This window comes from Ornithodoros turicata, chromosome 2, assembly GCF_037126465.1.
Source record: "Ornithodoros turicata isolate Travis chromosome 2, ASM3712646v1, whole genome shotgun sequence".
Classification (NCBI taxonomy): Eukaryota; Metazoa; Arthropoda; class Arachnida; order Ixodida; family Argasidae; genus Ornithodoros; species Ornithodoros turicata.
The window spans coordinates 73158811-73169914 of NC_088202.1; the positions used below are offsets into that span (position 1 = coordinate 73158811).

Below are 11104 nucleotides of genomic sequence, written 5' to 3' on the forward strand. Positions count from 1 at the left end.
TGTCCGCACCGGCCAGCAACGAAGAATTTATCCACACCTCCACAACACGTTTACCGCCACGGGTTTCTCCTGCTCTCCCAAATAGCGTATAACAAATACGGATACTTGGGAGGAAGTTACACACCCCAAACCCTCGTCGAATTTGTGAACTCCGGCAGCACTTCTACTCCTCAGACACCTCTGACCACTTTCAAATTCATTTGTCGCGTTTACGCCGTCGTTTAGCTCTGGCCAAATGCTTCGTCGTCCCTTGCTGTCAAGCAAACAACTGTCGTAAATGGAGGCCGTCGAAACGTCGACGACATCACTCCACGACACGCATTAGCTACTGGCTTGCGATGCATTAACGGACGCGCACTCACACTAAGTGCTAAAACGTCGAGCCGTCCTTTAGCACAGCGACGCTGGAGTCGCGGACCGTTTAAGAGCGCCATTACAAAGGGAGGGCGAGACATCATTTCCTGGAGTCAGGATTCATTGGTTTTATTATTCAATGCCGCTGTTTGCTGGCTTTTATATTACCTAATGGCGTCTCCGTTCATGAGTTGCAAGTTTCGTAGCGTACTCAAATTGACGAGGTCCGATGGAATATCAACGTAATAAGGTGGGAGATCACATCGCCCTCTTTATACATACGCGAGATGGATTACACGGTGGTATACGTGTCAGGTAAAGCTGCACATACGAATAGCGGCTGGTGTGTGGGTGGGTGGGTGGGGGGGGGGGGATTCTCGGAAAAACAGTAGTCTGAGATGCAGTATCGGGTTTGACACAGGATATTCGCGTTCATTTCGCCGTTCGGCGCACGAAACTGAGGATTTTCTGCTCCATACATCGGATCCTATACTTTCTACGGGTGCTGCACAAGCACAGTTTCTTCGGTTTAACGGTAGAGCTCGTCCTTGCCGAGAGTCAATAGAGAGTTTTATTACATCATACGCCATCGCCTTTGCGTACGAAAGGGAGAGCGTGGTGGTTCTGCGCAGTTGCGCGTAGCTCTATGTTTTGCGCGTGCGCAGATACACCGTACGCAAAGGCGATGGCGTACGATGTAGTAAAACTCATTATTATCTTTTGCGCAACAGAAAACTATGTTCGTGATTTCCCTCGGCACTTTGACTCAGTGCTCAGCACTCCTTTTAGTTACCGTCAGTATCGTAATTGTGCAACACTCACGTGCAACAATAGTGGCGGACGAGCAGCAGTTGTCGATCGGTGTCGTAAATGTGTACTAATGTAGAATACGTTTTGTTGTTACGGTGGTAGATGGGTTCCAGAAGATCGCCGTGTCCGTGTGCCAAAATCCTCCTCGTCTCTCCGTTCTAGAGAGGAGGAAAACAGGGTGTCAGGTGCGCGCGCAAGTGCTGAAAGGGCAAACGGTGCTAGAAAAAGGTATCTTCTTAAAGGAATCAAAAAGAAGCACACATGAGGTAGTTTTAACATATCAGAAGCGTTCCAGAGAAACAAAACAAAAACAAAAAGCTTTGAAATCCAACACCAGCGAGGTGATGTCAGCCAGTGTAAAGGAATTGGGTGCTTGGCGTACCCTGTTTACGGAACTGTTGTCGAAAAGACGTTCCAATATAATAAATCTCTTGGAATCTCTCTGAACCTCCCTACTGAACCGGCGCCGCAATAATTAAACAAATGAGAGTGTGCAGCGTGACACCACGTCAAGTGCGACTTGGGCACCTAGATTATGCACTCATGCATGGTGGAGGCCAGTACGGCATATGGAGAGACGAGATGCAGGCTAGCTGGTTGTACATGGTGAAAGGGAACATCGAGACAAGGAAAAGACGCACGAGGAGACGTTGTTTTCCTAGCTATGCATGTCTCTTCCTTGCTTCGTAGTTTCCTTCCAGTAATTAATAACAAAAACAAATCTCTGCAGCCTTTGTTGCACTGCTAAGCGCGTATGAAACGCGATAGCATTGCAGCAGACGAAGGGCGGTGCTTGCGCTGTGACCATACATGATTTGCGTGCAACGCAACCGCAAACCCGGCCATAGGTCGGCATGTGTCTCATCCAGACGACGTGGGCGACATCATGTGAGATGCGCTGTACAGCCACACTGAGCGATCAGTGGCATGGCCAAATGGGTAAAAGCGTCCGCTCGTTGGTGGCAACCATGGTCGTGCGCACGATTTGGTTTGAATCCACCATGGAGGAAGGAAACACAGGAGCGGCCCTTCCAAGTTTTTACCATGGGGACGGGCACAGGGGTGGCATCCAGTGTATTGCTCGGTAGACGAAAGTGTGCTGGGCGAACGCAATGCATCCTGGACAGGTCCTGGTCGCACGTCACAGCAAACGTCAAGGCACACGTGACCTCAAAGATGGCGGCGCCAGTGATCGGCGGCCAAACCGTTTGTAAACAATGCGGTTGTTGTTTCTGCGCAACGTTTTGGATGTCTTTCGATCACGGTAATTATTTTTATCCGATAATCTCGCAGTAAAACGCGCAGTTTTGCGCATAAGGCCTCGTACTGTTGACGACTTCCAAAGATGTGATGACGACCGCGCGTTACGACTCACTGAGCCGATGCGATGTACTTAAACTAAGGAGAAACGGGCTACCATGTTGCGGAAGAAGCACCGCATAGTTTACGCTGGCAAAATACGTTCATCTTTTGGCGTTATGACGACGGAAATATGTCGGTAAGCGGCAAAACGACATGTAAACAAAGTCACATGACCTCAAAATGACGTTTTTCTATGACGTGCGACGAGGACAAGATGGCAGTTTTGCCAAAAGCACCCGCTTGAGGGTAGTTACAACAATGGCGGGTTTGTGTCACCCCTGTGGGGACGGGCGTGCCAGCCTCGCATTGCATTCTGGGATGCTCCTGTCTACCATGCGACCCATGGAGGAAGGAAACACAAGGAGCGGCCCCTCCGACAGTTTTCTATCGGGACGAGCGTAGCCGACCTCGCATTGCATTATGGGATGGGAGACAGCATGGCTCCAGCAAAGCAGACGACGCGAGCTGTAGTTGTGTCGCAGTTCAGATGGCAATATTACGTTGAATGCGTGCTTCCACTTCATTTCTGTGTGTTCGAATGTTTACTGTTCTATTAGAAGACCAGTCACAGTGTGCAGAACGCAAAAGGAGTACGCGGGACCGGAAACATCACGTGTGGCAACGGTTACTTCCAACGTATGTACTTTTCTTGACTAAGTGGTAAAGAATGCAGTTCCATTAATCAGATTTGTACAACAACACAAGATGTGAAATGAATCTGCGGCAGAGTTTGAGGTCCCAAATGAACGATTCAAGATGACTCAAAGACACACGGGCGACTGAAGCAAGTTACCGTGTACTTACGAACAAAACGCGTTCCCGTGACAGAGCTGATTTCAGTTCAACGAGAGCCGCAGCCGGGACAGGAACACATCACCATACGTGGTTTCTACGATGGTGCTCATATTTTCACAATAAATTACTTTCAAAAACCAAAATCATACGGAGACCAGCGCGAGAAATAAAGCCTTGCAAAACCGAAACTTTAGAGGGGATCACGTGGTGGACAGGAAGCAATGGCGATTTTTACTCGAGCGACCGCTAGAGGGTGGCTACGCTAGTCTGGAGCGAAGAGCCGCTCCTTGTGTTTCCTTCCTCCATGATGCGACCGCTTACCAGACCCCAAGAGCATGCGCGGGGCAGCTCCCTACGCAGACGACGGGAGTCGTAATTGCAGTTCAGACGCTCAGGTATCTGCCTTGTGATGAGCGCCGCGCGTCCAGTTTTATTTGTGTGTGCTCGGAGATTACTCTCGGTTTACCCTTCTACTACAAGACCGGTCACGGTCTGCAGGACAAGCACGCAGGACTAGAAACATCATTCGTGGCAGCAACGTTTGTGTGACGACGTGGCCACGTTCTGTGTTTCTTGCTGAAGTGGAAAAGCGTGCCAGTAATCAAACTTATACAACAATGATGGAAGTCAGATGAATTTGCAGCTGTAGCACAGCGCCAGCTTGCAAACGAACGATTCAAGATGACTCTCTCACAGACAGGGGTACGAAACAACCGATCAAGTATGTACTTACGAATGAAACGTTATTCCCGTGACAGAGCTGCTTTCTGTTGAACGACAGTCGCAACCGCGGTAAGAAGACGTTAGCAAAATGTTGTTTCCGCAATGGTGCTCACATTTTAAGAGTAAATGACATTGGAAAAGCACAAAAGCACGGAAAGCAGCGCGAGCAACAAAGCGTTGCTAAACCGAAACTTTAGAGAGAATTAGGTGGTGTACAGGAAGTAATGGCGGTTTTGACATGGGCAACAGGGGTCCCACGGAAATGTGTCCGAAACGTTCGCTCCTGTGTTTCCTTCCTCCATGGAATCCACTATCGGCTGTACTGTCTAAGGTATTCCCTGGGTTTTGTACCAGACTTCCCAGGCGAATGATGGCACAGTTCCCCCCGAAGTCAGCCGAGGACGCACACCAAACTCCTGTGTCCCCCCCCCCCCCCCAAGCCCCTCCTTCACTGTTAATTTGGTGACTTTTAGGATCACGTTGAAAGTGACATAACATATACTTAAAACGTTACGCTTCAATTCTTTAAACGTTACGACCCCAAATCCACAATCCATAATCGCATATAAAGTTACCGTTCTGAAATGTAGACATCTACCCGAGAAACGTCATCATGACGTTGGTAGACAGGCTGAAACCGAAACAAATCGGAAAGGGAAGGCAGGGTTCCACGAATGGGCACTTGTTGGCTGTCTCCTATTGAAAGAAAAGTAGGGCCGAAGAGTTCTGCTTGCCACGGCAGATTGTTCAAGCCCTACACTCTTAAAAAAGGGTGTACTTTAACTCCTTTCCTTGCCACATACAGGGTGTCCCACCGAAAAAGGGCCAGGGGTTAAAGAAAAAACGGAGTGCTCTACAGAAATGGAACCAACTGTACGTGCTTGGCAGTTGTGTGGTCTATCCAAAAATATTTTTTCATCGCCCCTTGGCAATTAATTAGCGGTAATTAATTTTCTAACTTTTTAATTATCGGTTTTAGCTCTCAGATGTCAATGAAGAAGTTGTAGTACATGTCGCAAAAGACGCAACTGAAGTGGTTCGAGGTTGCTATGGCTTGTGGTTTCGTTTTTCCCGGGTATAAAAATCATCATCAGCCGGCTACAAACATATCACAAACATTTTACGAATAAATTTGCAGACCGACATGACAAGTGTAGCGACATCTAATGGCAATGTCAAAATTATCGTCAGCGTTAGCAAAAGTTGCCGCTGGAAATCGCTATACCTTCCGTGGTCGTTTCTATCTTTTTTTCCCCTTTCCGTGTGTTTGTGGGGGGAGGAGGGATGATCCTGCTGTGTCTACGCGTAACATCACAACTGCCTCACCCGAAGGTAGGTACTTCGCTTCCAACCTCTCCCTCCTATCAAAAAGACAACATTCCAATAGGCCACGCAACAGTGGAACCCTTCGTGATATATGCGGCGTGGCGATGCAATGTCGAGCGACGCCGTGCCTTGAAGGGATCGTTTGCTCTCCAAGAATCAATCCGTTGGTATTTGTTTCCACTGGTAATGTATTCCCTGATCGCATGAGCGACGTGACGTCACAATTAAAAGTCCAATCGCGACGTTGCTTTCAGCGGCCGTACCTAATCACGACCGTGCTTTCAGCGGCCGTAGCTATGGAAACAAGCCGCCATGAGCCGCATGGACAGTCACTGGTAGCCACAGAAAGCCTGCGTTTCAAAATAGTCTGCGGCGATTGGCTACTACGTGCGAAGGACTGCAAGCATTAGCAGGCCTTCTCTATCTAGGTGGCGTTGAATGTGGCTGCGGTCTGGAGTGACTTCCTTTTCTCCAGCTGCAGAATTATTTGCGTCCCGGTGCAGAGAATACGTGAAGAGGAGATGCGGAAGAGGACACTTATACGTCCCGAAGAGGCCGCGCGATCCGGCGAGGAGATTCTCCGGTTACTCCTCCCCGTAGTTGCGGGTCCAGCAGCGTAGCCAGCAAAATATTTCGGGAGGTGCTCTATGGGAACTTTACAGCGGGAGGAGGATATCCCCCGCGTTTCCCTCTCCTAAATGCACTACCAAAGGTAAGATTTCGGGGAGTTTGACCCCCCTTGTCTACGCCACTGAGCGGGTCCACTGCTGACTGTTACCACAGAAGACGAATAACTCAGGAAACATGTCCATTTCGAACAAACGGTCTCGGAGGAGAGCCGTTTGGAGTCTCCTTTCTAAAATATCGAAATCAAAATGAGCAAATCGCAGAAATAGGGAAGAGCTGACACACGTTGAATAAAAGGAAGAAGAAAAGAGCCAGCAGTTCACTACCCTGGTAGTGAAAATCTGTTGCAAAACGCAAAACGGAGTACCTCTCTTGCTCATCAATGTCCGCTCTTTCTGTACCACGTCAGACGGATAGAGTATTGGATGTGGCAATGAAACACTTCGATCATTATCATCACAATATAATAGGTCATCATCATCACCAATCTGTCATTACCACCGGTCGTTATTGTTGCCGTTCAATACCGGCTACATGCTATCCATGTTTACCAAATATAGCTAGTGGTAGCGTTCGCTTTATAGTTAAAATCTCGAGGGAAACAATTTCCTGAAAAGTATCTATAATGGAAGTTATGATAACCGAAGCCAGACAGAGATATATAACCCGAGACAGGGAAGAAGCAAGACAACCAAAACACGACCTCAAGATCGTGTTGTCGTACTCCCCCCCCCCTCCCCCCAATCCCTGTCTCGGGTTATTTCTCTCTTATCAAGTATCAACTCGCCCGCGGCCTTGCCCTTTTGCCTTGAACCCAGACAGAACACGGAAATGTTTATTGTGCAAGAATAAGCCATTTTAGTCTAAAATCTGAGAGTAACTTTTTTTCAATACTACTTTGGGGTTTATGTCGCGAGACGACTGAGATCATAAGCAACGCCACAGTGGTCGGTCTGTGGATTGCTTTTGCCCACCTGAAAGTTCTTTTATCGTGCGATGAAAGCTCACCACACGGCACCCCGTATTCATAGCGTAACTGGAAACCACAAAAGAATATGTCATTGTCTACAATGCCCTCAGAATTAAACATCCGAACGACACGGTTACGGAAGTCCGTCCTTCGTTGCACAGCCTCCTGAAGTCGTAAACGATGTCGTTTGCCGCGACCTATAAAGCAAACCGGAAGGCATGACAACGTCTTGGACAACGAGAATGCCTAGAGCACTTGTCGTGCAGAGATATGTGGCAGAGGAAAGAGCAGATCGGCGACCGTTTTTCATCCCCTCTCTCTCTGACGGAAAACGAAGAAAACAAAAAGACGACGGGGGAGGCCGACCGAATTTATGTGGCCATAACATAACGCCGACCGTTCCTTCCAATTGGAGATTTCCAAGTGCTACAGTCTCTGGTGCTGTTAACGGAAAGGTAGCGGTCACTGATTTGTGGCAGCATGCAATAAGAATGGTCGCGTTAACACCTGAGGTTCTTGAAAGGGTTGCGTTGATTTCGCTTCGTACTGAGTGCTTTACAGTGAGAGTACGTAACAAAAGTGGAGGTACTCGGCAATGTGCTGCGAACGACATGTTAGCACACCTGGAACAGATAGTGTATGGTGTCATTAGAGGAGAAAGATTGGAAGACAGAGTGCTCTACTCAAATGAAAAAGGAAAAGGAATGGAGCATAGTAACCTTTTATTTTTCCCCAAACCACGAATTTTTGAGTAACCAGTGCTAATTACGTCACGACTAACACCTCCATATCTGTTGTGGCTAACATCGCCATGTTTTACTTTTTCTATCATCATCGCCGTCATTAGCCATGAGCCTCATGCCAACATAATGCTCAATTATGTTTCCCTATATGAGCAGTTCTGCGAGGTTAATAACAGTCGCGTCACATTTTGGCGAACCGCAAAATTTAGGTAACGACTCCTCATACCGCTGAAACCTGAATAGCTGAGGCTCGCCCAAAATTCACAGAAAAATAGCCGGAAAAGATATCGCGTTCCTTTCAAAATGATTATCATTAATATGTCGTAAACAACACACCGTGCTTTCTCGCCTAAGTACGCTTCTTCACTCATTCTTCGTAAAATAATTGGGGCATTCTACCAAATGCGTTGACTGCCGCAACTTCATGGGCCATTGGTGACGTGATGGTGGCACGTGACAGTGCTACGTGGGCAGTGCTACAATCACGTGGTGCTGACTGGTCACGTGGTCTAAGTCATGGATGGACATACACTGTTGGTGGCTCTGTAAGGTTATCGATTTAATACACAATCCACCTCATAACCGTACAGCTCTGGACAAACTTAATGATAATAACACGCGAGTGCGTGGCTTTTCTGAAGGAGACTCACCCTACCGGGGAGCAGCGAGGGGGAAAGAGGACCCTTGATATTTCATTCGAGGTAAGGAGGGTCTCGGGGAGTCTCTCGTGCAAACCTGCGACTTTCTCTGACATTGCTGTGCACAGGCTGTATTATCATTAAAGGGACGATCATCGCATCCGTCCCGTAGACCATAGTGCTATTTTATTCCCCGTTCATCACTGGCAGTAACGCCGAAAGTGCGATGCGAATTGATGGCGCTGTTCCTCTGCAGTTTGATGTAACACATGGCAAGAGCATACTAGTATGAACGCATATTGAGAGTATTCCGGAATTCCCTCTCTGGAAGCGTCACCCGGACAAGGCCAATCAGTGGGCGCCCCTTTGGTGCGGGCAGGACCAATAAGGGAGCGGCTGCAGGAAGGACCTTGGTTGCCTTGGCAACCGACCGACTGGCGGCCGGGCGGGGCAGCAGGAATAAACCTCTACCCAAGAAACGTCATCATGACGTTGGTAGACAGACTGAAACCGAAACAGATCAGAAGGGGAGAGCTGGGTTCCACGAACGGGCATTTGTTCGCTGCCTCCTGTTGAAAGTAAAGTAGGACCGAAGGTCGCGTCCCTTTCAGAGACCATCGTAATCCCCTCAAGACCGTGGCTTTCGGGCGCGACCTTGTTCGCCACTAGCTTTGAACGTAGTTCAACTCTACCAAATTCGTGCCGCTGTTGAACACTATGACGTCGACGATGAAAGATGAAAGTCACTGAAAAGGTTAGCCAGCTGTAGGGATCGAACCCACATCTTCTGGATTGCCGGTCCAGGGCTCTACCAATTGAGCTAAGCTAACACGCCTCTCCAGCGACTTTCGGGGTGCGTCATCTGAAGGGACGACAAACCAGCCACTCACTCTCACTCACCCTCCTTTCACTCTTACATTTTTGCTCACTCATACACACATTCATACGACGGAAATCGACGCAAGCGGCACCTGTTGAACAAGAGATAAACTGATGTTCTGAGGCTGGAACAACATAGAAGGGACAGATACAAACAAAGCCCTGTAGAGCCCTGGACCGGCAATCCAGAAGATGTGGGTTCGATCCCTACAGCTGGCTAACCTTTTCAGTGACTTTCATCTTTCATCGTTGATTTCTTAGGCAATTTGAGGCTTTGTTTGTATCTGTCCCTTCTATGTTGTTCCAGCCTCAGAACATCAGTTTATCTCTTGTACTATGACGTCATTTGTTTACAAACAGGTAGAGGTCTATACGAGGGGACGCGACACCACCTAGATAACACAAGGTCTCTTCATGAACGCCGTGACGTCACGCTAATTGTCCCTCCGCTGCTTCCCTCTGATACTTGGACAGTCGCCAGAGCGTGCCTAAGCAAGCGACGTCTCGCTCTTGTTGTTGAAAACGATGTTTTAACGAACGTAATGGGATTTAGCATCAACTCAAGGATTTAGCATCAACTGGTGAATGAAGCACTTCTAAGTTTATATATTTATCCAAAGGTTGAAAACACTACTTTACTCCTTCGAACACTTAAATGGTTACATAAAACCTTAAGTGCGATGATGGGTTGCTTTCAATGTGGACAAACATCACACACTTGTCGGTCACACTCATTATCTAAAATTGGTGTTGCAGATGCCTCCTAACTTGCTTTTTAGGTGGTCATAGAAGACGCTGAATTCTTCATCACTTCTCTTCTGGCTCTACGTTTTCTGAAGGGTCGTGTCTTCATCCTGGCGCGTTTGGAGTTCGTTGATTCGCGACGAGCACGCGTAGATGACATGTAGGCCGGGCAGTTTGAATAAACTGCAGCCACAGCACATGGCACCAGTCGTAGTAGATCGCTTTCGATTTCAGTCGTCTTCCCAGTGGTCCCATCGCTGTGCGTGAGTTTCGCGACAATTCCGATTGCAGAAAATTCAGTTCGCAGACCTGCGAAAGAATGAGGACGACCGTATTACAATCAACATATGTAAGCAAGATCCCACAGTGCCTTCCAGCGGCAGTGGCTTAAAGTTTACTTACATACCTTGGAGCGAAAGCTCGGTTTAAAATCTACGCGTGGAATCTCCTTCAGCTATGATTCTTTGACAACTTCGTCCTTTGGAAACGTGAACACATGCACTATTGGGCCCTCGTCGTTGTTGTCTCGACAGCGAGGAACGCAGCACCGGCCCATGTGGAACTGACTCACCAACATCGTTTCAGTTAACGGACACTGCCTATCTCTACATAGAGCGTTCCAAAAGCATACGTACCTGTCACTCGAGAAACCTGAGAATGCAGTACGCGACGCACAGGCCAAAATCTCACGAAACAGACACTAGAAGCATGGACAGATTACCGGCAAGTTGCACAACGCTTGCATCAGCATGCATCGGGCCATCGGGCTCAGGATCAGGCTCGGGCAACTAGCGTTACGTCACACGCAGGGAGAGGGAAGCATGAAGAGGCCTTGTGTTATCTATTGTGTTGTGGTGTTGGGGGACGGCGTCTGGGCCGTGAAAAGTCTGTGTTCGGCTTTTGGAATGTTGTTTCTGGTTAGCGTCCGACGTGTTTGTACAGCCCGGAACGTAACATTGTGTTCCACGCAAGAAAAACATCTCATGCGCTCGGTCACTAGAAAAACATCTCATGCGGTTGGGCCTTCCCACAACGTGAATTGCTCCGATAGAGTGCCACCTGTGAAAGAAAGTTCCACAGACGGGGATAACCAGATGGGCCTCATTTTCCCTCTTCATGTTAGGCGCGTCCAT

The 11104-nt window shown here is 48.3% G+C and overlaps 1 long non-coding RNA gene across 1 annotated transcript; it reads right to left on the reverse strand.

Moving 5' to 3' along the window:
- Positions 1–9919: 9919 nt before the first annotated feature.
- LOC135383709 (uncharacterized) lies at positions 9920–10704 on the reverse strand. The gene is made up of 3 exons (XR_010420022.1): positions 10607–10704; positions 10378–10533; positions 9920–10280 (listed from the first exon to the last, which is right to left on the reverse strand). It is a non-coding gene; the product is annotated as an uncharacterized LOC135383709 (long non-coding RNA).
- Positions 10705–11104: the final 400 nt, after the last annotated feature.